This window comes from Varroa destructor, unplaced genomic scaffold, assembly GCF_002443255.2.
Source record: "Varroa destructor unplaced genomic scaffold, Vdes_3.0 BEIS01000001.1, whole genome shotgun sequence".
Lineage (NCBI taxonomy): Eukaryota > Metazoa > Arthropoda > Arachnida > Mesostigmata > Varroidae > Varroa > Varroa destructor.
The window spans coordinates 19,174,397-19,189,288 of record NW_019211454.1 but is presented as its reverse complement, the minus strand read 5'-3'; the positions used below and the strand labels follow the sequence as shown (position 1 = coordinate 19,189,288).

Below are 14,892 nucleotides of genomic sequence, written 5' to 3'. Positions count from 1 at the left end.
GATCAGCTATTTCGTAGCTAAAAGTTCATCGTCCAGTGGGTGAGCGTGCGAAGCGCTCAGAGATAGACAAAGGTAATGGTAGAAATGTAGGGTCAATTCTGTGAGGTTAATTCCCTCCGATTTAGATGCAGAAGACTCATTTACAATTTAAACCGATACAGATAGATAGGCCTAGTGTATCTGTAGTTCTGTCGCCGAAAACATTCGTAGAAAGACGTTGTCGAATTAATCGAGTAAACTGATAGACGACTAACAGTAGCTCCGTGGGGTAACTCATGAGTAATCAACCGATCTATTATTGCTGCACAAAGACGACGACGTCTCTCTTGTTCACGCATCGTTTCTGTTGTTGCTACGGCTGCTGCCAGCGCTGGATCTGACGAAAATTACTAGGGGTACTAATTTTTACAAGTCGAAACAAAACCTCCTACTCTATTCTATTGCCCAAAATGCACGTTAATGAGACACTGTGAGTAATTATTATTAGCTACGTGGAGAAACCGTGCTAGAAAACGTCACCTCCTTTCAGAAGTTCATGGTACACCGTAAATGCAAAGTAAGATATAAAATAAACATGCAAATATGTTCCGAAACATTCCGACAACAATCGGAAGATTGCATAGATCGAAAGGGATCTAAGTCTATTCCTGTTTATCTTATGGACAAAGAACCATGATATAAACATCAACACTTTCGGCAATATTGTATATACCAAACGCTTTGTAAGCCCCATTCCAAGTTTTTTTTTTGACATGACAAAGGAAAATATAAACTACACTGAATTCGCACCATATTGATAAATATTTACTCGCAGATGAAATGAGTAAGAGTAAGTAGAACTTTTACAGTGAAAGATACGTCCTCCACTGCGGTTTCAATTTTTTTTTTATTTCAGGACAGCGCTAGGTTGAGTATGGCCCCATCAGTATTCCTCAAATCCACCTACCTATCATCAATCCATTTGCCCCACTGCAAAAGCTATTATAATATTAATGGTGGCTTTCGTCGAGAAAGGATCAAAAAGGTAATAGTAAAAGTTTTCTTTTTCTACTGCTTCATGTATCGCCATTATCCTCGTACTTCCACACTTCACCACCCATTTCGCCCGAGTTAGTTTCTTCTTGTATGAATAGTGCCAGTAGCTTTGACATTCTTTATTGGCCTTTTTTACACGCGACTAGATCACTTCTAGCCAATTGGCCTCGGAAAATCTTTGTAGACCACTCTTTTTCTCTTCCTAGCCTCTCTTCTGGCATCCCATTTCGCAGCTGGAAAGACTTTACGACAGAGCACGTCTATAACTTGGGCATCACTTGCCCCTATCCTCTTGCTCCCTTAGTCGCCTCTCCTCTCTTCACTCGCAATAGCATTAGTAGTACGGCGCAGTAGCCAATGTTTGCAGTGTCCCCGTCTTTCACTTGTAGAAGAGTGATTTTCATTCCCTCCTTGGATGGGATGGTCCATTCGATTTTCCAAGCTGCGGTGTCTATTCCCATTTTTCCCCCTTAGTCCTAGTTTACCTGAAGAAACCGCCAGGCCTGAAATATCGAAATAACAGTCGGTGGGTTCGAGGTACCGTCTTTCAAAAGCGGTCGCTTCGCCGTCACAAGAGCGGCTAAGATACTCTGCTAAACACACTGAATATCCGGAAGTTAGGTGACTGGTGTCTGCTGTCGTCTGCTATTTGGTCGCTGGTCACCTGAAAGAAGACGCTAGTTTAGGGGTAGTCGTGTCATCGGCGCGGCCATAACACCGTGTCCCGAAATGACTTCGGCTAGCCGAGCAGACAAGCAGGCGGCTTGGCGTAATATTGAAGACATCTCAGAATCATCAAAAAAGCTATCGTCTGTGTCGCAGCTCCATATTTTGACGTTGCCTTTTCGCGTCTTGAACAATTCTGATAAACGGTCGATAAGCAAATGATCTGTAAGTATTGATGAGAGCCGAAGCGCTAGTAGCATAGTGATCGCTGGGAAGTTTATGGGAATAGGCAAAGGAAAGAGACGGAGGCTAATTGCACTGTTTTTAGGACTCAGGCGGTGACGTTTGGAGTTGACCGTTGGACCGTTGTTAAAGTGGTATCGTGAGGAGTTTAGTTAGAGCGGTCGCCGGCACCGGATGGGCAACGAGGAAATGACTAGTGCGAAACAGCAACAGAAAAGTCTTGACCATACAATAAACAATTTATTGTGAGCTTTCGATGAAACGTTAGTTTTTTTGCTTAGCGAATTTAAAGCACAGTAACTTGAAGTTTCATACCTTCTGGTTCATAAAGACAGCGAGTGTCGAGGCTGGATCAGACGTTTTATGTGATTTTCTTAATTTCTTAAAAGCGTTTCTTTGTTGTTTCTATTTAGTTATTTCATAATAGATTGTATCTATCAAACAGGAATACTTTTTATCTTTAAAAAATTATGCGCATTAGCCAGTTTATATTTGTAGTGATAAGTAATTATCATGGCCATACACAGAGACAACCGTTCAAGAAGAACAGTCTGTAACCTGCTTATTGAACTTATACGTGACTAAATCGTGGTCAGCCCATCGCTGATTAATTCCAGTGAATCTCAATTAAATTAGCTATCTAGTTCACTTCTGAAAGGAGCATTATCTATTTGCCGTATTAGAAAATCGTCTTTTTTTGACTTCGTCAGTAAGGTGTCCTTTCGCTCTTACTCCCTGAAACATCATACATGCTTTTTTGTACTTCCTTATCGTTTCCAGGTCTTTTCAAATACCTTTCCTGATTGCAGCAGTTCCAGCTGACCCCTCCTTTCTCGCTTTGGCATTTGCCCTATTTTCCACCGACTTCAATGCACGAAACTCAAATCGAACGGGATGGCCCCGAAAATTTCAAACGAAAACCATTGACTATGCTCGAGCAGTCTGCTGTAGACGTGGCATGACCGGTCGCCAGGTTACGGCATCAGGGATGCAGAGAGAGTATTTGTAAGAAAGCGGGAGAGTACGAAGGAAAAAAGAAATAAGCAGAAAAGAATGCGAAGGAGAAAGCGCGCGATAGTTCGGACGACTGGCACGTGGCAGCGAGGTCCCGCAACGTGCTCAACTTCGTTCCCGGTGTTTTTCTTCGTTCCAAGTCAATGGCATTCCTTTCCAGGTGAATGATGATATTAAAATGCTTTGGTAAAAAATCGATTCGTCAGGCGATCTAGGTCGGGTGCCGCGCACCAACCGTATGGCTGGCGGTGTCAACTGTGCTGAGAAAGAAACTAGCGGCTGAAAAGCAAAAAAAAAACCAGATAGCCGCAAGAGCACAAAAACAAGGGAACCCGGCAGAGCAGAGATTCAAGAGAAACTGCGCCCGGCGTATGTTGTTCCGACGAAACTAGCAGGTATTGAGACACTGGTGATATTTTTGTCATTTATCATTACGCTCTCTACTAATTTTATTCAAATCTAGAATATGGGTGATAGCCAAAATACAGTTAATAGTGAATAAAATAACACAGACAAAAATAGTTTAAGGTCACATTTATCGATGGTAAGGTTGCAACAACCGTTATTATAGTTAGGACTTTGTGTTGCCAGCGAGACGACGACGTAACGGAAATATCGAAAAGTGGTAATTTTACAATGTAGCGCCGAATAGTTGGTAGATTTTAGTAGTGATGCAGTTGCGGGGAATGATTCTGCGTAGAGCGTATACATTGTATGGAGTTCATGATGAGTTCCCAAACAATGCTGAATTGCTATAAGATACAAGACAACATACGCTTTAGTATGTATGCAGACACTTTCGTTTTGTTCTTATTGAGTTAATGACAATATTCTGTTAGTTTCTGTGTCCTCGGTTCGACACGTGAATTTCAGATATTTGAATGATGCAAGTTACGATGAAAGGTAATGGTTTGTCAACAGTTTATAAGCATATCATTAAATAATGTGATTTAAAAAATCTCATCGTCAGTTCTAGCTGGACGGCACCCTTTCGATTTTTAGTCCCGCTTCTCCTTTTCCAGTTCGCGTTTTCCTATTGGATTTCATGAGATCATCGTGTTCGCGGATCTCACATCGTTCGTTCGACCACCTGCTGCGTGCCTAGAGCGATTTCGGTTGAATCGGCGTCACCATAAAAATCGTGAAGTGCACTCAGAGTAGTGAAAAACTGAACAGGATTCCAGACTAGAGTAAATCCCACGCTAAAGGCTTACTTTGCGTGGAGCAGGAACATCTACGTGGAAATTTGCAAACTTGCATTGAAATGAGTCATAGTTACAGATAATCACCTTGCAGCTGTTGTTTAGGTAAAGTCGTGTCCATGATGGTGATTTGAAACGTTAACTGATCGTTGCCGCAAAAATTGCGCAGATGGATTTGGTTTGTTAATGTCGTACACTTACTCCGTACATTGCTTGTGCGGCTTAGAACATGTGTAGGGCTGCCTGCATAGGGATAATACTAAGTTCATTCGCTTTTAGAATTGCTACTACATGAAGCGCATCTCCATGTTCATTGAGCAGAGCAAATGTAAATAATCGGGGAGGAGGCGCACAATAATCAATGTAGAAATACCAAATGTAACCAAGGTCACAGCGCGACACTAGTGGCAGTGGTGGTTCTGAAAAGTCTGATATGGCCATTCGTAATGGCCAGCTTTTCCATTGAATGTGCTGACCCAAAACCATTTGTCGTCATCGACACTGAAAATGAAGGTGAATGTCGCAATGAACAAGTTTAATCCAGTAGTCGTGCTTGTTGAGCATTCTTTGTAACATATCATTGTAAGCCCGGTTTACCCTATTCCTCTTTCTGCCGTGCTCTCTTCGAAACGCATCGTTAAGTCGGTAGCCTTCGAGCAAGCCGCCTACCTGCAGGTGAATTAATGACTTTCGTATAGGCTTGATAAACCGTAAAAACTACTTGTAAATTCTGCATTTAGCGATGTTAATCTATATTTAAGTTAAATTATCAGGTACTAGCTGAGGTGCTGGGAATTTGGATATATGTTAAATTTCGCGCCACTAGCAGACGATATTTAGTATATTTACATCAATTATTTGGCAATTTGCGACTATAAACTGTTTGAATGCCATCACGGAATGATTAGTTCAGAGACAAAAATACCGTCTAATGTTTAAAATTGGCGTTTAGCGATTAAACGTCTTGAAGATGTAAGTGCTGGTCGAGTCCATCAAAGATTAATGGAAAAATTCCAAAGAAATAACAATTCCTGAAAATCCCCCAATTTCCGTTCTTTAATTGAATGCACGAGTAATTTCGTCGGTGGCTTCTTCGCCCAGACGCGGCACTAATCTTCTTTAGATGCCATCAGCGCTTACCCTTAAGTAATGGAAACTTAACCACTGAACATTTACTCTGAGCATTGAGGATAATTTTGCTTCTAGACGCATTACTTTCTAACAACGCTCCTTATAGTCGTAGATAATCAAGGACTCGATGGAAATATCGTCTCCTAATGGCGCTCTATTTAGGGGTCATTCAAAATTTTCGACCTGCTAAATAGCTATGGACGACTTAACGGAACACGAAATCGCTAACTACACCACAGGCGTTAGCCGCCAAATGCTGGCCCATTTGTAATGGTAAGGTAATCACAAAGTACACTAGTTTGAATACGATTTCAAGCAATAGTACGAGGCCCTATTGAGACAACTGGAGGAAGAGGAGATTGCAGCGAAGAATAAGAGTTGTCAGCTTAGATAGAAATTGGTTTGAAAAGATTTTTGTATTGTTTACTATATCATAGGCAAGGATACACTACGTTTAAAAAAGTTCCAATGAAGACAGAGCATAGTGCCCGTATATCTGGGCACAGAATATACTGACTAACAAATCTGTTTGTTATATATATATATATACATACACAAGACGTCTTGTCTATATTGTTTATTGAGACTGACGTAAAATGATTTTCGACAAAACTAACTAAATCCGAAACCTTTGCATTCTCTACTCTAGCCTATCTGACTCTTACTTTGTAACTAATTTTCCTCGAGAGAAAAGTGGTAGGTTCAATGGCGATCAGGTGGAAACTGAAAATAACCGCGGTGCCGAGATTCTGGATACCAGCCATTCTTAGTAAGGCCTGACCTCATTCTTAAACTTTACTTGATGATTAAAATCCTCCTCCGGTCACCACTATATCCAATGCCCTCTGTTCAGCTTCAAGCCGAAATGAGACAGCTGTCGCCACAACGTTCCCTCGACGAACGCTCGACCCTGACCTCGCAGTCGACGATAAGCGTTAGCAAATTTAACTTTTTTGAAGCGAACTCTGAAAACGTCGAGTTTGAGATACTGTTAAGAAAAACATTACATCGACAGTTTTTTCAGTGTTTCTAGAGTTGTCTTTGTTTAACACAAACTCTAGTACACGGCGGTCGCGATTCTCTCTCTTCTCTGAGCCTATTGTTTCTTATAGTGCTGTCAGTGGAAAATCAAACTTATTCCGAAAGAGTGTAGAGTACATTTAATGGTGTTTTGTCTACGCAGATCGTTTTCGCGTACGCGGTAAGTAAATAATGACTATTTGTGGCAGTAGTGACCGGCTGACGCAAATTAGTTAGCATTTATTAGAATACTGCGTTATTCCGTCAGCAGGACATCGTCTAATTTGCCTTAAATCGCTATCCCATTGAATGATAAAAATCTATAGCCTGACCTCACGCCTTCGTGAAGCCTGACGATAATAAGGGAAATCAGACTAAAGAAACGATTTCAATACATTCTGCCAATGCGTCTTTTTACTAAGCCAATAAAAACACATGCTTGACTCATTTTTACTAATGCGACGAAGATACAAATCGTAATGTCAACTATAGTTGTACTACGAGTATCTTACTTCGCAGTATAACACATGCCGCAAATATTAGATGCCGCCAAACGCTTACTTGATAATGGAACGAACTTGACATGACAATAATTACATTACCTGTCTTTTTCTACTCAGAGCTCATGATAGCTATAGATGACACGATAATTTTATAATTTGCATATTTGTATATACATTTTGTATCCTTTCACCAGCATCGATTTTGTCTGTCTGTCTGTTGGAGGTAAGCAGGGCAGTCTGAGCATGTTATATGCAAACATAACTGAGTAACTATTCGTATAGTCTCGCCTAGAGCTGATGTGAATCATCTTGCAACACGAATTCACTAATGACGAGACGACGATCGGGGCATTTCGACAACTCAGATATCCCAAATACGGGCTGTTGTTGCTTGTAGGGATCGATTTCGTGCCTCTTATAAATGCACATCTGTACAGTCGCATATACGTAGATTAAATTGTATATATATGCGATTATATGGTTGCACATATAGAGAAAATAGTGGTTCAAAGGACGAATTACCTCAGCCCATACTTACTACAAGAGGCTTCACGGCTATTTCTGTCACAGTTCTCCTTTCCACGCACCAGATACCGATATATATATATATATGGAAGTAATGCAGAGATAGAAATTGCATAAGATATTTGCATGCAGAGTCTGCTGTATGTGCCGCTCTGAAAGACCAACCTAAGCACATCATGAGTGAACTGGACATGAGTGAAGCGCCCAGTAAGCTGAAATTTCGACCCAAATAATAGAAAGAATTACTGAATGGCAACCGAACTAAAGGTATTGTGCTAGTGAATCCTTTGGCTTATTATCGCAACAATGACATTTAAACAAATATATTTATAAGCTGTGTATTCCTTTCGACCGCAGAAGACGTACAATTCGTTCTGGTTCCGAACATTGTGTGCTTTATTTTTAGTTTCAAAATAATCGATTGTTTGTTTTGATTTTTTTTTTTTTAAATAAAAAATAGCCGATAAAAAATGCCGTTTTTCGTGTGCGAATTGAACTAACGCAATAATTGAATAAAGCTGTCTGGAGGTCCAATGTTTACGACGGTACCTTACATCGCAAGACATGCTGCACTTTCGAAGATCTTCTTGTGCACTATCATTGCTGTGGCATTTTCAGGAAGCCTAACATTGGAACTTATACAGCTAAGATATTGAAAGGATCAGCTGCTGCAAAGATAAACGGTTGAACATAATTTGCCTCATTTTCAACTTCTGAAAAGACCTGCGAGCCTATCACTTGGATGACTTAATATTTAGAACACCGAGACAGGCAATGACGGTTTTAATGTGATAAATTGCTATCACTTACCAAAAATCGAAATTGACATATTATTTCATGTATGTACCGTTAGGGGGTTACTAGCATATTAAGGAGTTCTTTTTTCGAAACCACTCGTACCAAGCGCGCCCAGTTGTCAATAGGTCAACAATGAATATCATGTATTATATACATTAAGCTGATTCTCTGATCTTTTTTACTTAGTGAACTCCAAGCAGCTTTCCGTGCAGGACCTTCTTACTTTTGCAAAATACATCTACGCGTAGATTTCAGACTTTGATTCGATAGAGAAACCGAATTTCCTCCGTCATCAAAAAGATCAACATGAACGGGACTATTTAGCTTCTATTGTATTCTAACATGGGACATTGATGGCATGGTCTGACTTTGGTCGCTGGTGCTAGGAGCCCTTTCAGCCTGATGGTTTGACGACAACGAGCTGGCATAAAGCAATATCCGTTCCCCATCTTTTAGGGCGGTTCCCCAATTAACAGCTGAACAAGTCTCGAATGTAGCGGAAAAAGAACAGAGGCATAATGAACCATGAAGGAGTATAATTAACCACTTCTTCCTAATTGCTAACTTTGAGTCTACGTGTGTATGTGTGCGTTGTATGTATTTATTATCTTCCAGTAGATAACATGCGGGAAGATTACAGAAGAATAAACGATACAGAACGACCCTGGGCGTAGCGGATCCAAGAGTTAGAAAGCATAGATTCAGATTAAATGGAAGTTTTAAAGTTTATCCTGCGACAGACTGACTTTCGATGATAGTACGACATGTGAATATACAAGAGAATATTTTCCGTAGCAATGAGGAAGTTATATAGCGCCGTAAAATATTCGTCTAATCTTGAGCATTCGTTACCATTAAAGTGGAAATGATGATTAATGATTACTTTCATTAATACTAGACGTGGCAGTGTAATATATGTTTCAACTGATATGCTGGACATTGATGAAAACGTTCAACCCTATGTGGTCCTAGGGCCTAAATGTGTTTGTTTGAAGGGAAATTTACTGTAGAATACTTGTTTACGTACTATGAAGGTTATATAGAAGAAATACTTTTAATAGATGTACTTGCTCATTCGGGAGGTGTTCTGCCCCGCCTGTTGTTATCGTTAAAGTTTTAGACCGTGTGCATTCAAAATCTGCTTCGTTTTTTTTTCAAATCCTGCCCCGCCTTATGCCCCACTACGAACACTAGGTATTTTGAACACGATGTCGTCTACTGTGCAGTGTGACCACACACTTAGCATTAATAGCTACTCATCGCAACCTTTGCTTGGGTAGGGCTACTAAAAACCCATCTCACCACTTCGTTTCTTTTCGCCCAAAATATTGTATCTAGGTTAAAAGACACCCGCCACGGACAGCACTGATCGCATGGAACTTATTGGAAATTCATTGCCACACTATGCAACCCGCGCGTACAAAGGTATAGCGAGATACACAGTAACAAAACAGCGGTGGACTGGCCAGTATGCAAGTAAATGTACTTGAATGAGTAGGCGTTTACTTCACTTGGGTACTCGAAACATCTCTAGCAAAACCAAAATGACAATGACCCCAACCATTCGCATGGGTTATCCAGCACAGCATGGAGGCAGTCGTGGGGTTACTTGCCCCACACTCGCCTAGAGCTCTGCCGTCTGACAGACCGGGCAGCGCGCAGCGACACGCGGTTAGAAAAATCTGCAAGACGAATTGCTGAATGAATACGTTTAGATTTAGCTGACCATGAATTATGCACCAATGGCACTCGCATCGGAACTTTGTGATCGAAGAGTAACAGAAATATCTATGCACGCGAAAGCCAATTGAGGTTATAAAGTCGGAAGGCAAATGTCGGAAAGAATGGCGGAATTTTTAAATGTGAATTTTTATCTCTGAAAATCAACGATAACAGACAAGCGAGTTTTCAAATGAAATGTTTTTAACCACGGACATCTCAGATCTTAGCACACTTTCATTCCTTAGGGATTCAATTGTTTTTATCTTTTTTGTATTTAGCAAGTCGTACTTATTCTTTAACCCTAACCCCCTCAATCAAAATTATCATTGTCAGATAAACCAATATCATATATGCGGTTATAGCTCATTCGAAGACACGCGGTCGAATATTTATCGATTTTCAGTGTATTATATGCAATTCTTATGCTTGTTTTTCATTTACTTTTTCAGGCGCATGTGACTTACTATGGATGCTAATGAAAGTATGGTCCTTGGCGGAGTAACAATCTTCCTTTCAAATATATACTTTAAAAGGAAAAATATATAGGTGTATACTTGTCTTATTTGGTTTTCATATTGTCCTACATTGTAGTACGATGTCATGTCACTACCTGAAGAAAGGATGAGCGTGACCTTATCTGTGGGAAACCACAAGAACGATTGCCTATTCGAACGTTTGCAAACAGCGGTTTAAGGGCTTCTCTATCCAAACATCTAAAACGGTACTAAACCGGCTTCGCAATTAAAATAAAGCCAGCCGTCAGTTTTTGTAGGACTTTAAAGGGTATCCTACGAAGGGTCATTGTGGTATAAAGGAACAGGCGGTTGACCCTTAGCTCTGCTAACCTCTCAGGTTAATTATGGTGCCTTCGTCTCGTAGGATTTCTCGGTAACGACGCCACGTGGCAATCCGGTAATCCATTGGAGCATTGTTGAATAGACGCCAAAACCTGCCGTGTCTGGCCATGTTTGCTCAGGTGTCTGACAAAAATTGCTGTGATGTATACTTAACCGTAAATAAATAAGATGCTATCTACTTTTTTAGAATAATTATTCTTAAGCGCTAAATATACGATGACAGGGAGTGAACTTTAACTGATTAGATACAGGCATATTACGATGAGCTTTATTTTGTAGTTCTGTACGGAACTTCGAAATAGAACACGACATCTGGTCGAATTGAACAAACCTCCTATATATAATCCCGTCGATGGCATAGGAGACAGTTATTTTCGAACTATTAGAAACTAAGTTTGCAGTTTGAATAGTAATAAAGTTCGCGGAACGAGTCTGAATATGTCAGTGCTAGAAGATCGAGAGCTAAGTGTTTCGCGCTTAAGCTTAATGTGCAGCACGCGGTATGAAGCGTTCCTGTCGGAGTGCCGCGTGAGTCTTTATCTCAGATATTTTGTTACTTTGTCGGTTGATGCGTCGACTCGTTTTTAAAAGTTTAGCGGGTTAGGCGAAATATATTTTCCATAGTCTTGATTCACGTCTGAAGCAGCAGCGCTTAACGATAGAATATCTAAAATATCTATTTACGTGCTTGGCTTTCAAATATTCTTAAAGTTTAGCAGGTTAAATATTAGTCGTTATTGACACATCTCGAACGCATTGGTGGACCTAGTCATATGACCTTGTAAACTTAGCGTCGAGGTACTGCCTGTTAAGCAGCTCCGTCACTATCATACTGAAAAACGTATGTTTTATTTAACTCGCTTTGACAACCTGTGAAATCTAGAAGTGTTTGCAAAAAACTTTCTGTATATTTTTCAAATAAGATCTAAGATCTCAAAGAACACTCAAAGTTTGTCATATACAATAGAATACTGACAATACAATAGCGTTTATAATTCAGCCACTGTCTAAATGAAATACTGCACCATTTACTAGCGTATAAAATATTCTAATTTCGGCAGCAGGAAAAGCTGCTTTATGGGCTCGTGTACAACGCATTCATTTGGACAAGCATTTCTATGGCTTTGATCTGGACACATATTAATGTGTTTTCTCAGATTAAACTACATATACAGGATATGCATCTGAGAACTACAAGGATGATACTGAGTGTTACATAGAGGAGAATATCTTTGCAATCAAAAGTCTTCGTTATCTAATTGTACTTGCGGTGTAATCTTCTTCATTCAGACGGATGCAGCCAACGAGCTCTAACATCTCACTAATCGAAGACTTGATCCTAGATAGGGTTAGTCACCAAAGTCCTAATGGGACCGAATAAGAAAGGATTCAACCGTTGAATTGGCCAAACTTTGCCGGAACAGTGTCGATTCTAGATAAAATTATGTACGCAATCCATATACGTCTGTATTTGAAGTGCTAAACAAACCGTTCAGGAACTACGTCAGTTGTTGATTGTCACAGATACTTTACGGTATCTTCACTACATGGACAATTGAGTTCAACGGAATTTACCTATGAGAGGTTTCAGCATTTACAGAAAAGGAGACGAATTTGTCTTGAGAACCTGAAAAGAGCTAGAGCCCCACCCTAAACCTGTCGAAAGACTATAGGATTTCTTAGAACCTGTGCATCATTCGCCCCTTAAACGTGTACTTCCTAAATGCCGTCTGCGAGATACTCTTCTCTAGGCCATAGATATTACAATACACGAAAGTAACACTTATTTTCAATGGGCACTGTCTACGTGATGTAGACGATGTCGGATAATGTAATAAGTTTAATTGGATTCAAGGGACTTTTCCAGCATATGTTGAATATCTAGAAATTCGAATATATTTGAAATAAGTAGACAAAAGCAAAAATAGAGCTACAATACAAAATGGGCTGAAAACGAATTTTTTTTTTGTTATTTTAAGCCATCGAAGTTAGTTAATCTATTACGTAATAACTACGTAGACGCAATATATGTATATTACATTTTTAACTAGAATCGAGAAGTTTTCCAGCATATCGTCAACAATCAAATCACATAGAAAGCTATATAAACAGGCAGACATTTATAGCTCATGGGCAAAGTATGCCAGAGCTACGCTTACCTTCTCACTATCAAAATGCGCTAACGCCATATGCCCGTATCCGCACACGCTTCACTCGGTGAAAAACGTGCGTGCGTGCATTTGCATAGCGCGAACAAGGTTGTAGGGGGGCTAAAGCTTTGCTTTCAAACCTGTTTTTCAGTGTACCCTCTTTTCATGCATACAACGAGCGCAAGAAGTTCGAAGAAACTCCTAACAAATGCATCCACATTCAGAACCTTTTTGGTGAATGGTCATTCATTTCGTAACTCAGTACGGTTTATTTTGACATTGTCTGTTGGTTGGGGTATGGTCTTGAATAGACATTTCATTGGGCCAACAATCGGAAAATCTCGACACCGGACTTGCACGAAGGTAGATATCAGCGTAGATAAAACCGAGTGTCAATTAAAGCGTGTTTACAAGGCTTATCGGGCCAATCCTTATGCAAGCGTGTTTCTGCGGGGGTAGGCTTCCATCTAATCATTCTAATTAATGTCAGTTCCACATTGGCTGATGAATTAATAGGGCAGGTTTTATTTTATTGATAGTGGCTGTAAACTGCTCGTCCTTTTATAAGTTGGTTATGTTCAGAGCTGTCATGGCGTCTTTTTTACTGGTCACTATGCATCCGATTCGAACTGGAGCAACTAGAATATCGTTAATACTATCCTCTATAACACTGTGTGCTAAAGCTTTGGTTTATTTATTTACCAATCTACCATACAGACTATGTGTCTGAGTTAAATAAATTATGACGAAATAAATCGACAATGTATAGGTGATAAACAAACGACAGCCCCTTGTACGTTTACGGTTGTCATTTTCAGTCAAAATTTCATTGTTATTTGCTTGAAAGGTCAGTTATCGACAAAGGTTTTCTTAGGTTGGCTATGGAAGTCGAACCTGCTTGTAAACGGCACCACTTTTTCAACCAACGGTCAATCAAACGACAGTGTAGAATAATGATGCCAAGCTAGAGTATTGTGCGGTTTCTGTGTGGTGTCGTCGATCATACGTGATATATACCGTTGCGATCCAAAACAAATGGAACCGATTTGTGTGGCTGATTCATCCTAGATAAAGTTAAGGATACCATTTGTCTGCAAAACCTCTACTTAAAAGCACGAAATGGCGTCACGGGATCACAGCGCCCTATAACATCGCAGCATAACGAAACGTAAAACGTGAGTCACATTGGGCTTGTGCTAAATGGCGTCATGGAAAGAGAGCTTCTTGAAAAGCACTCGGAAAGAATAGGAAATCTTTGCATATTTACCGTTGCAATTGTAGATCCAACCTAGTGCCCAGTATCTGAAGAGCGGCTAAGTGGGGGAATGCTAAGTGAACGACCCCCAGCTGGCACTCGACGAGTATCTCAAGTGATCGTGATTGATTTCCTTCGAGGAGTAGACTTTCAATCTAGTTTATGCTGAGGGTAAAGCAGTTCATGCCAAAGCAAGATTCAATTAGTGATAAATCTCGATTGACTTCCTGAAGCCTCCGTTCGGTAAACGTGGAAAGAAAAGGATAGTCATCGAGATAAACCCGTGAGATATTAGGCTCTCGTTTAGGTCATTGCTGAAGAATTTTAAAAGGAGAGGGTTAGACAACGTGCTCTGGAAGATACCAGAGAGCTGTGCAGAAGCTTGAACGCACATTTTAAGCACTCTGCAATACTTAAACTTGCGAAGCGAAGACTATTTGCGATGGACAGAATTAAACGCTTTTTGAATGTCCATAGATTCAAATAAACGCCGCCACCGCCCTCGCGCGTAGGACTGGCGCGCCAAGATGACCAGTTTCCTAAGTGTCATTAGTTCAGTATTTTCGATACATATAAGCTAAACGCAGCACTTAATTTTTTTTTTCAGGTACTTTCGAAATAAAGAAAATAAGCAAAAAATTGGCCGTTTATTTCAAGAGTTCGCTTCATGTAAACTGGGACTGTGACTAAGGTGTTAAGAGCGTTCGGGAGACAACGCAGGATTGCGAAGACAGATTGAAATTGCACGGCGTACCTTATAAGCGCGATAGA

The 14,892-nt window shown here is 40.3% G+C and overlaps 1 long non-coding RNA gene across 1 annotated transcript; it reads left to right on the top strand.

Annotated features, from left to right (window-relative positions):
• Positions 1–2,430: 2,430 nt before the first annotated feature.
• LOC147758349 (uncharacterized) lies at positions 2,431–10,882 on the top strand. The gene is made up of 3 exons (XR_015318422.1): positions 2,431–3,353; positions 9,476–9,562; positions 10,309–10,882. It is a non-coding gene; the product is annotated as an uncharacterized LOC147758349 (long non-coding RNA).
• Positions 10,883–14,892: the final 4,010 nt, after the last annotated feature.